Source organism: Tigriopus californicus, chromosome 6, assembly GCF_007210705.1.
Source record: "Tigriopus californicus strain San Diego chromosome 6, Tcal_SD_v2.1, whole genome shotgun sequence".
NCBI classification, from domain to species: domain Eukaryota; kingdom Metazoa; phylum Arthropoda; class Copepoda; order Harpacticoida; family Harpacticidae; genus Tigriopus; species Tigriopus californicus.
Window position 1 is genome coordinate 12854114 of NC_081445.1, and position 12401 is coordinate 12866514.

Consider the following 12401-nt stretch of genomic DNA (forward strand, 5'->3'; position numbering starts at 1 on the left):
GGGTTCATTTACTGGAAAGACCCTGAAAGCATTTGCTTTGAGCACGGGATGGCCCACTCCAATTTGTATTTTGTTCCCATAATTGCACATCAAATTTTATTGGCATTATCCACCAGGAGTGCAATATCAAACGAAGTCAGGAGCCAAATCCCCAAAAGCGGAGAGAAACACCATATGGCAGATATTACGAGGACAATTTGGCGACCGAGGCTGCTTTCTTCTTCATGGATCGTAAATATCTGTTCCATATTTTCGCTCAAACAGCAACAACAACAACAACAACATGGAGAACCCTCAGATCTTGAATATCATAGCTTTGGATGGAGACAAAAAAAGTGTCTGAAATAATTTCATTTGCTCCAAATCCCGCCACCAACCAACGACACTCGAGACAAACGAGAAGACCCTCTTTTCTCGGGGTCTGAGTAAGATTAAATGCATAATTTGCTCATTTATTTCGGCCCCTAAGAGACTGGATTGAGTTGCACACAGAAAACGAGGGAAAGGGCGACTTTTCTTCCCCCCTTTTTCCAGCAACAGACAGAAAGAAAGAGGCTCCTCTATTCACGCTCTAAACAGTTTTTCTAGTTTTGCATTGCTTGCCGTTCTTGTGCTTCTCAATCCAGCTCTCGTCACAAAATGCAACAAAGCATTTGGGCAGGATCCTATCGTCAGAAAAGAGTTGTGTTTGTCGATTAGGAGGTGATTGACGTGGAACAACTTTGAAAAACTTTCTAGGTTTCTCGTTTCAATATTGTCCACAGATTCAAAAAAAGTCCCACATTCTTAATAAAGCATATTTTAGTAATGACCAAGTAACGATGAATTGACATTTCGGACTCAGGCGTAGCCGAAAAACAGGTCTAAAAATGGTTTGATTTTGACCTTTCATCTGTATCAGCGGCATTTGTTTATGAAGTGGTGATCGTTTTCAAATATTTCAAGGCTAGAATTGTCTTTTTTAAGATATAAGAATATTGAGCATTACATTTTTCGCGTACTCTTTAGGCCTTACAAGAATATATACTACATCATTGCATATTTACTCTCAAGAAAATTAACATCCCATGAGAAGCATTCTCCCTCATAAAACATTAATATTGCAGGTCATTTGTTCAAGACCTGCGGCGCCCAGGCCTCTTTTTACTACTAGTAATTTTTTATTGCTTTGTTGGAGCAATCTTAAAAGTGCATGCATTCCTTTTAGAAGTGAAGAAAGGAGTAAGTTTGATTTTAATATGATTTAGTGTTCAAGAAAGACGACTTTTGAGATATAGTTTCAATTTTTGAAGTCTTTTTATTTTCAAACGCAAAAAATATCAACATCCAAGAAAGACACGATTGTTTGTACGTATTTTCTTTAAATTGTGCTTACTCCTAAAAGTTTTTGAATATTTAGACAGTCTGCAAACAGATGAAATATGAAGTAATGAGACGGAAGTTTCTGATCGTTCTTATTGGTTTGAGAGATGAAAATATCCGCCATGATTTGAACAGGTTAGATGCATTAAAAAACCTTCCATCAAATGTTCAAGTCATTCTTTCCCGATTTGTCCTTAAGATAAGCAAAACACTATCTGAGTCTTTTCCTGCTCGTTAAAAACACGAAGCATGATTTTGAAAAAATAAAATATTTGTGATTTCTTAATCCTTTTGTCAAACGTTTTATATTAAAAGTACATTTTACCGACTTACATTTTGAATATTAGATAGACAATTTTTCAGCTTGACATCCAAGCCAGAGCGAAGCAAGAAGGGGACAAGTTTGTAATTGTTTTAAAAACCCGTAGTATAGCAGATGATACAGCAGTTTACGGGATGAAAAGCCATTCAAAAGACAAGCCAGCCATATGTTTCAAGACATCAAAAGATAGGGTGACAACAAAAAGTGGTCACAAAAAGCGCCACCAACGCGCTCAACTCATTCATAGTCCCGTTTTATTCGGAGTCACTAAACCAGGTCCTAATTCCAGCATATCATTGGTCTGACAATTCCATTTTAACAAGCTCCATCCACGATCCAACCAGGCCAAAAGTGTGAAGACGAACACGTCGATCCCCAGAGCAATACATTATTAAAACAATTTCCGTTTATGACTCTTATCGAGAGCAGAATCTCTGATTGGCCGACCACGTTATTTACAGAACCTGTTTCCAGTCCCGACGAGGTTTAATACCTACAGAGCTCCGCCCGAAACGAGCCTAGTACACATATTTTGGGTACCCAATGCTTCGTTTGGATCTAAGGTGATTTATGATCTGAGTTGAGTTTCATGTACTCATATCAAATATGGCTTGGCTCTATGAAAAGACCTGCCAACGGTTTGAATTTTGATCGACGGTGGCAGGGATGACCAGAATTTGGGTGTTGGTCGTAATGGGTTTTCCTCCCGTTGCTTTTAAATGGAGAGGCTTGGTATATAAAAAAAAGCTTAATTCTCTTTCATTGAACTCTTTTGGGTGGTTTCGAAACAAGGGTCAAGACTCCATCGTCCGAGAGCAAAAAGGGTGCCCTTATTCTCTTCGTCTTTTTTGCTGGTTTTAATGAAAAGGGCGTTCTCTTCATTCAGAGTAAGGCACCGCTCGAGTTGGGCTGTTTAATTGTATGATTATATACGTACTGTATCAGAGCTGTCAAATCTAGAGAGCTTGTTAATGTAGCGGGGGGTTTTGGTACTCAGGATGTGACACAAGGCATTTGTCTCTAGTTGGTTTGAAATGTCGCCACATGAGGATGATGCGGGCATTAGCGTTAATTCACCTCGGCAAGTTCAAACAAGAGACAACGAGGAAAGGTTGCTTGTCTTTGTCTGCGATGCGACATGGCCAAAAAAAGGAGTGGAACCATTAAAGTTGGAGGAATTCCCAAGTTGGGAAATGGGTTTTAGGAACTAATGTAACTGTGATGTTGGTCTTGAAGGATGCTTGTGATTTTTTTTCTCGTTGTACAAGTTTTGGATGGAAAAGAAAAATGAGAATGAAAATGGGTTGTATCATAAAAACTAGTTCTAATAGGTTCTAGTGAAAAGTTAAAATATTTGCCATATTGTCTAGTGATCTAGTTAATACATCTTTGCATATCATTGGGCCTATTTGTCTGCATAATGCGAAAAATCCAACACATGAACCTCCTACTGATAGGGAGGACCAATGTTTCCCTTAGCGTCTTTCTTCTTCTAAACAGGATGAGACTGGTAGAACAAAAAATGAGCAACCACCACCAATATTCACAGACCCTTTTAGCTCTTATTAACCAAGTCAGGGTGTTTCTCGAGGTTCGGGAGCAAAATCTACGAGTTGTTTGGGCGATGCTTTTCATATTCATGCATGGATGAATGGATGCAAAGGGAGGAGAAGGAATAAAGTAATAGAGAAAGAGAGGGTGGTTACACCAATGCCAGTAGCCAGCACTGAACGAACGTAGTATCTGGTGGTTTTCTTTATAAAACCCTTCAAGCGTAAGTGATGCTTAGTCCGGGCCAACTTGGCCTCACTGGGGAGTTTGGTTCAACTTCCTGTCGTCGATTTTACGCTGTGATAAGATAAATTTCAGTTCAGGACTCGTCAACGTCAGAGAGCATTATGAGACTTGAGCTTGAATGCCAACAACCATGAGCTTGCGGTACTCGGAAGGGATGTTTTAATACACTCGACGTAGTTGACATTTATGACTTGATGGGCGTGTAAAAATCTGGTTGGACCTTGATACCGAAAGTTGCCAGAAAATTGGCTGATGCATGAAAAAATGACAGTGGTTATAAAATTACACAAGTACTGTGGCAACTACGGTGTTTGTGGTATCCAAGTGCACAGCCCAGTCAGTAGTCACACTCACAGACGCACACGCACACACCAACCAGCATCTTCCATGAATAATGTTTGTACCATTGTCAGATAGACCGGATTCCCGTCGCCACATATCAAGTAATTTCAAGTCATGTCGGATCAACCGAATTCCGTAATTTTTCTTGTGTGTTTTTGTTTGATTGAATAGGGTTTTTGGACCCATTTTTAAGCTAAGCTTGTCCGTGACCGTTCTGCGATTGAAGTCGCTCACGAGGATTGGGATAATGGTGTACTGAGAATGTATGAACCCGACAGAGTGCAGAGCACCCGGTATTGTAAAGCGAGTGACAGACGAGCTTTCTTCAAATTTTAATGCGTCAACTTCTTTGGGCACAAAAAGCTGAAGACACGGCTTCTCATGGCCTGAATGCGCATGTACTGTGCGCATGTACAGTGTACAGTATGCTCGAAGAAAAAGTGAAACAACTGATGCGAAAACACGCACATCTAAGTTGGACAAATATCAGATGGTCTTGGCCTCCATGGTGCCTTCCCAGATCTTTACTAAGTGGGTTCTTGTTATAATGCTTGGGTTTTTGCCACATAACCTTGAGATGGTATTGTTGTTGATCCGCCTCTGCAAGTCCATTCATCATGTGAGCTCCAGGATTTAAATACCATCTATTGTGGCTAATACTAGATCTATCTGAGGTACTTTTCTCGCAGCAATTACCTCAATTATTCAACGTGGGACACCATATGCTAAGCTTTGCACTCGATCACGGCCTACTTTGCTCCAAATTATCATGTTATCGGATGCTTTCAAAGATGGATGGGGTTTTTGGCTTCAGTGGTGACCACTGAGAAAATTCTGACGGCCAACATGGCCTGTAATGTATGAGTAAGCACATGTGGTAAAGAAAATATGCCAATGTAATTTCAAGAATTGAGTAACTTAAAGTGTCAAAACTTTGCTCTAATTTCTACCCCTTCAGTGCCAAACAACATGCACACATACTTTCATTATGCTTTTTCAAAATTTCAACCATTTGAAAAGGGCGGCTTTCAAAGAGGTTTCGAGATTAATTTTCGCAATGCTCAAATACTTATCCCCGCAATCTAATCAACTCTCATTTCAAACAAACATCACTGGATGCTCTTTCAAAGATAACATATCTAAAAATATATTTTTGAGAGTGCTTGATGGCCTTGTTCCCTGGTTCACGGGTGTTCAAGGCATACATACATAAGCCAGAGAGGATCCTTGGCAATTGTCTCTGTGCCATGTTGACAAATTGAATTGGGCACCAGTCCATGCACAAGCCTTATCCATAAACAAAAGGTCCAGCAGATGAGCCTTGTAGCCCTTCCGGTGATGTTAGAGAAACGAAGGCCCCGTCATTCCAAGACTGAGTGTTTGTTTCATTTCTTTGGGCCTCCCAAACATGACCAAGGCGGTGACCCTCAAGTCACTTGGATAGTTGTTATTGTTCACCAACTGCGGGGGCAGACATCTGTTGTGCGGCCCTTGACTTGGCGGCCGTCATAAATCTTCCTCCATCTCAGGAATTGCAGCAATTGATGGTTTAAGGAGCCAAAACCTTGAGAGTACGTACATGCGCACTTCCTTAGATTGAGGCAGGCCTCTTCTGGCGGCTTTGTTTTGGGTGATGAAAAATCAGGTCATTTATGAGATATGTCTGTGTGATCGAAACTTGGATATGTAGATGGGTTTCGTGTTTGTGATTGCATGAATATTGTGTTACATTGAATACATTTCCTGTCATCCGATCTGCTGGCTGTTTTGGGGCGGAGTTTCGGCTCACAAACCATCAGAAAACCCCCTTCTCGCGTTTAGTTTGACCCAAATTTGTCCTCCATTTGATATCTTATTCCCGTTTGCCACACAATATGTCCACTGCTCGAAAGTTGCATTCAAACAAACTGCCCAAAATGCAAGTTATAATTCGTTGACGTCTAATACATATCTCCTTGAACATTTCAAAGTAAGTCATTGCGTCATTAAAAAAAGTGTTTATATCACAAAGAGAAGATCTCAATGTTTTTCAGAGTGGATGTGGAGAAAAGCGTGGTGAATGACAAAACTTTGGCAAAAACTATTGGCAAGCCAATCTAATGGGACAACGGGAGAAAGAGGGTGGAACTGGGTGTATGGGAAGATAGATGCTCGGGAATTGTGTGGAAATGATGTCTTTATAATGATGCAGACTCACCCTCGATTAGGATAGGAGGCAAATCAAGGAGAAAGCTGTTTCACCATCTCATAATATCGTGTTTTGTGGCTACCGATAGTAACTTGGGTTGGGTATCATTTGGTTCCAATATGGATCACTTCCATGTCAGTGCAATGAGCCGGAAAAGAGATGAGGAGGATCCGCCAAAGTTTACTGAACCGACGGCAACTCATCCAACCATTTCAAAACTCCCAGCAATTTCAAGACCTTTTCCACATCCAAAGATCAACGTTAAAACCTTCTGATCATACTCACAATATCTTTAAATGATTGGAGAACAGGCAGAGGCTGTTTTTTTTATCCGAGCAAGATGTTTTGATTCGCTGACTGGATCCCATTGCTGTGGACTCCCGTGGTCCTTTTTCTCCCTCAGTTCTCATTTTCATGCTTGAGCAACCTCCAATAGCGAGCAAAACGCATGTTCGATCCAAGACCCGTCATGTATCGAAATATCGCTTTTAGCCCACGTTTAGGAAAAGGACGAGTGAAAACAAAGTTCAAAATCTGGCGATGGTTATACGTCTGGATGGAAATATTGCGATTAGGTTTTGGCGAGCAAGGGGAGTAGTTGATTGCCAATTTGGGTTTGTTATATCATGCCTTCTTGGAATTGAGGCGAGAATGGTGGCATGGGGATATATGAACATGTAAACCACTCTGTGGCGACCTTGTGAAGTGCCAAATGTGTATGGCTACGTTTGCACATCTAGATTATTAACTCCGCCTGAGGGCCTTGAGAATCTCAAGATTACGGGCTCAAACCAAATAGTACAAAATAAAGAATGATTAAATTGTTGAAGAATAAACATATTCTTTTTTGAATCAGAACCTTTAACTCAAAAAGTTACTTTTGAAAATATTTTTTTTTTTTGAAATAAAACGTGCTTTTCAAACTAATATTTGATGCCTGTAAATAGCTGTTATGGAAATATATTCACAACCCAAATTGGTCCAGACAATTGTGAGCACGAATGATTCATGGAACAAGCCCGATCAGACTTCTGTCACTTGATTCATATCTATAGAGATGAAGGAAGTGTAAATATTGCTTCTTTTCTATTTTTAGATAATATCATTGAAGTACTCAAACATATTTTTGTTCTGCTGAATCGATCCTTCAACTTGGAAGTCCCCGAACATTTGACGAACAAACCGTTTCAGTTGAAATGAGTCATGGTAGATCTTCGATTAAAAGAGCCCAAGCCTAAATTGCGGATTGTGCAACACGTTTGGCTTTTTGACCACCTCAAATACCTTTTACCACTTTGTGATTGGCGCATTCGGGTATGGGGGTCAGCTCCTCGGGGGATTAAAGTTCCAAAGTTAAGGGCTGCAGATCTTGAACCAATATTTGCTCAGGTCGTTCAAGGTATTCCTGGCCCTTTCTTTCCACCCACCATTACTAACCTGGGTAAATAAGGAAGGCTCGCCAGGGAATTGGCAGATTAATGTGGATTCGGGGAATAAGAAGGAACACCAAACGATGCCATAAGCACTCACATGTACATTGGAACCAACCAAGCAATCTTGAGAGTAAAAACTGTTTCGACTCGAATCCATCCCTTTTAGTAAGTTTCGGCCCACACACCAACTCATTCACCCTGGACCCATGAAAAGTCAAGTTGTTCCAAGTGATCTCTCCATTTCCCGGAGCTCTTTTCCCCTTCGCCCTCACCAGGAACTGAAACTGATGGATAGAATCTAGATGGAAGTGACAGGTCCCCGGGAAATATTCTTCCTCTGGCCGCCTTGAGCAGTTTTCATCACAAAAGGAACGATATCAACATTAAAATGAAGCATCACTTTCCCTGGCAAAGATTCATCATCAGTAGCAGAGTCCGCCAAATTTACTCCAGCAGTTCATCTTCTAGAGTGCTTACTTACATTGTTTGTTTCATCTAGCTCTCTAATTCAGTTGAACAAGAGGTAAAACTGGGGATCCTAGACATTTCTACTTTTAACTTCATTTAAGAGCATTTTTCAATTACTGAGGAGCTAAAACATTTCTTTTCACAGAAATTTCGATATAGAAAGATGAAATGCTGAAATTTGAAATACTTTGCAAACATGTTACTTCATCGGACCAAGAATTTCCCATTTTGGACAGAAAAAAGGCTTTTAGTCCACCAGTATTATCTTCTAATTGCTCTTAAAGGGGCGGTTTAATTCTGAAGCAAGTAGTTTCAAGGATCACTATCAGCTAAAAAAAGTTTCTTATTGATATCAATTACTAAGCTGCAATGGCTTGCTAAGTGACTGGTTTGGTTCATAATTAAACTAATTGAATCTGTTCCCTATCAGCATGTTTATCTGGCACAACAATTTCCAAAGCACTGCGCAGTGTCTTTTGCGTCCTCAAGGATCAAGGAGATCTTGTTTGGACCATTAGAAAATTGGAAAGTAAATGAGATCCTCGTTTTGGCCATTGTTATACCCTTTATGGGAGCAAGTCCCCATACCAAATATTTATGAGGATAGCAGCGACCATTTGGCCTTAAATGGGCATGCTTTCTATTAGCGATGCATAAATACCCCGAGTCTTCGTCGTGTTCCATCTTAATAGCGACAAAAGACTCGAGAGACACTTTTAGAATGAAACCTAACAAAAGGTCTCGCTCTGTCTCTTTTTCACTGCATTCAAAAAAAATGTACGGCAATAATTCTCTGTCTTTGAATGCATTTTAGAATAGGATCTTGTCACAGAGTCAGTCCATAGAGCTCTTGTTGATGAAATAACGAGTGAACATTCATTTTCCGAGTTGCAAGTAAGTAGCTGGTCTTGAGTCAGTCGGAAAAATCTCGCCAAACATTGTCCCAAAGATACAAAGAAACTTTTTTCGTTATGATGCCCAAGGGAGTTGGTTTGAGAGATTGGTCTGGTAATGTCAGAGCATTGCTTTTTTGGCTTTGCCTTCAGAGTCATTGTTCTATGAAGAAGAATGAAAAAGCCCGTCTTTTGTATGGGGGGGGGGGCAAAGCAACCTTCTCCGTCCGCACTACTCAAAACAAGCAAAAATGTGGGCAAAAGTTTCCTACCAGAATTGACACCGACTTAATTGCCAAGACCATGATGGGTTTGTACAATTCGCTCAATTATTAAAGAGCGTGGTCCTTTCAAGAAAAATGAATAGATTATTTTGCTTCAATAGGGGATAAGAAGTGATTCAAACTGCAGCGAAAAAGAAACAGCTGACGTGATTCAACGAAACAAAAATATAGACAAGGTGGCCAGCCAAGTTTGGATAAAACAAGTCAACTATTTTAAATCACCGACTTGCTCGAGCAAACAGTAGTTGGGTATGGATCTGTGATAGCAATACAAAGTCAATACTACACCAAAAATGACATTTGTTAGAATTTTTAGCGTTATTTTTCCGATTATAGACAACTTAGTCGTCCACGGTGTACGTGTTCAGGATACGACAAGAAAGACCAAAATGAGGGCGGTAAATTTGATTTTTCATGCTTTTTGCCTCAAAATCCCAAGCATAATAGAGCTGCAAAGACAGACATGACAGTTTTAAGCTCCAAAAGTGCTCAACTTTGAATCTAACTATGAAAAGGTAATGCCTAAAAAGGAGAAGGTTCTGATCTGATGGTTAACATTGATCGGGTTCGTAAATTCTAACGAAAAGACAGTCAGCTGAAAGCATTGGGAGTAGTAGTTAATGTTGTTGCCTAAAGCGAGAGAGGTCCCTGGCTCGTATCTCCTCCCCAACCTTTCTCCAAAGGAAACTTTTAAACGCTAGCCACACCCACCGGCGGAGAATCAAACTGATACCGGGTATAAAAGTGCCTTACAGAATTTGGAAATGGACGATGTGATAATTTGCTTCGCTGGCCAGGCAAAGCTCACTCTTCCCATTCTAGCGTTTGATATTCTCTTCATAAACAAAACATCGCTAGAACAATGGCATATTAAAAATGACATTTTGTCTGACAAGAAATACGAGACAATTTTCAATTCTTTAAGCCTTTAATATCCCTCATCTACGCATGGTTTCGTTAGGGAACAATCGATATCAGTAGCAAAAACACAGTCCAAAATGACCAACTGAATAATAAGTTTCCAAATCTTAAACAGCTTGCTCTAAGATATATTTTGCTTTAAAAAGGGAAATAGAAAATGTCAGTTTAGGTTTTGAAATGCTTTCAATGTCAAGGGCCCTTGAGTTTCCACAGAAACGTCTTTAGTCAAAGGGATCCCGATGGTTTTTTTCTGCTGAATAGCTAAAGTGTAGAGATGCTTCATGAATGGGATCCTTATAGGACCCACAAACGAGTACAGATAGTAGGCAAGCAGGTTCCACAAAAAGCCTCGCAAAGGAATCAAAGTTTTCTTCAGAATGAATACCTTTATCTGAAGCGAGGACGGGCAAGCAAAAAGTTATCACTACGTTATTGCCTAGAGGGAAACACCAACTGCTCAACCACCTTTTTATCCAACAACTTCATTTTCTCGCCTCCAAAAATTGACGAAGTTGCTTTCAGATTCATCTGTTCATAGATCGGTTCTGCTATTATTACGCTCGATAGTACTTTGACTTTTCCGGAGCAATACGTATGTGCATTCTAGAATTCTTTAGTAGTTCAATTAGATTAATCTTGATTTCGTTTCTTATAGCCACCTGAAATGTCTCAACGTCTGCCTTAATTGATTGGAAGGGAATACATTTTTAAAAATAAGATACAACTTCATGTTTACGATATATGAACCGATGTGGTGACGTTTTCACTAAAAGTATTTTATACCGCATAAAATTGTCCCTTTTTGGTACGACGTTCAGACCTTTCTTTTGTCAACAAGATCTTGGATCGTTTCATGTTAGCGCCCCCAAAAATGGGATTAGAGTGGGAATATGTTCAATTAAACAACTGAATGACCTCGATTCGGAGCCATTCCAATCGATCTAGTTGCAAAAGTCGATGAACTGCGAGAAAAACCAGGAGGCGGATTCTATTAGCCCGAGATATCTGGCATCCTCGTGGAGCTCGATCCAAGTGAGCAGAGCCAGAGGGGGAAAAACTCGATCCTCTTTCATGAGTAGACATCCAACATATCAAGGAGTGGAAAAAGCATCTTCCAAAGAGATCAAGAACCAATGTCGTTCCAAAATAATAGAGTTCTTTGTCACTGGGCGTCTGAGGGTATACCATCATGTTTCCATTTTCTGGTTCCATCCAGGTAAGGGATTTAGGAGGAACTTGAAAGTGCAGGAAATTGTCTTTTCCGTCTAGTATCTTCATGGTGAGTGTGTTCTGTACTGTACAGTACAGTATGTACTATGTCATGGCGATGCAAAAACACATGGGGAGAGACTGTTTTGTTCCATGGGACACCGGACGTAAGAAATGGCAAATAAACTCTGCTCCTCTTGGTCACATGGAACCACGTTATGTGATTTTTTTTTTATTTTCATTTTTAGCTTAACAAAAACAAAGGTTTCACTGGTTATTATTTGTTCTCTGGGACGATTTAGAGGACGTGGGTGGACAGTGAAGAAATGGAGAGGGGGAAAAGATATAATTTACTTGGGAACGAGGAAGTGGGGCACATACTCTCTTTTCACTGGTTCCAGCTCAATGTTGTCTGCAGAAAAAAAGACAATTAATTTGTCCCAAGCCATGTTTTAGTGCAACCGGGATAACTCTAGCACCTGGAATGGCCTTTTATCAAAGAACATTTTCAAGGTTTTACAAATGGGAAAAACATTCGGAGCTCTTTGACTCTCATTATGATTGCCGGTGTTAAGAATGTAATTGCTTTGTTTCTAATGACAGTTGTTTAATACTAGATTTTATTTTTATTGAATATCATTCAATGCAATTTGCATGATGAATAAATCTATTTCAGTGCAGAAATACGCGTTTAAAAAAACTGTCGTCGGGACTTTGCCATTTCTTCCAAAATGAGTATTTTTTTCTTGACCAATTCAAACTCGAGTCCTTTCTAAAAGACTCGAGTCCGGCCAATTTCTCCCAAATCGAGTAAAAGACTCGAGTGCACTCGTACTCAAGTTCGGACTCGCCCCAGCACTACCAATAACTGAGAATTTAAACCTGTAACTTGTCTCTAATGTTCTCATTTCTGGTTAAGATCATTCATCAAACCTCTGTCAGACTTGAAAGTATACGAAACATACGAGCCTCTTTCCACTAAGCAGCACTCTCGTCTCGATAGCGCTTTAAAAAGCCACCAGTGACCATTGAGGAGCAGAGTAATCCCCTCTTGGAAAGCTTGCTTGTCCTCTCTCTGATTCAGTACTTGTCTCTTATGGGAACAAAAAACTGTTGTTGAAATATGATGCAATGAATCTCTTTGTCTGCCGCACTTGCGGATGGTGGACCCGACTCATCACA

At 40.1% G+C, this 12401-nt stretch overlaps 1 protein-coding gene across 2 annotated transcripts in view; it reads left to right on the top strand.

Annotated features, from left to right (window-relative positions):
* LOC131881975 (uncharacterized) overlaps positions 1 to 12401 on the top strand; it is a 64405-nt gene that overhangs the window by 1100 nt on the left and 50904 nt on the right. The gene's annotated exons all lie outside the window — the stretch shown is intronic.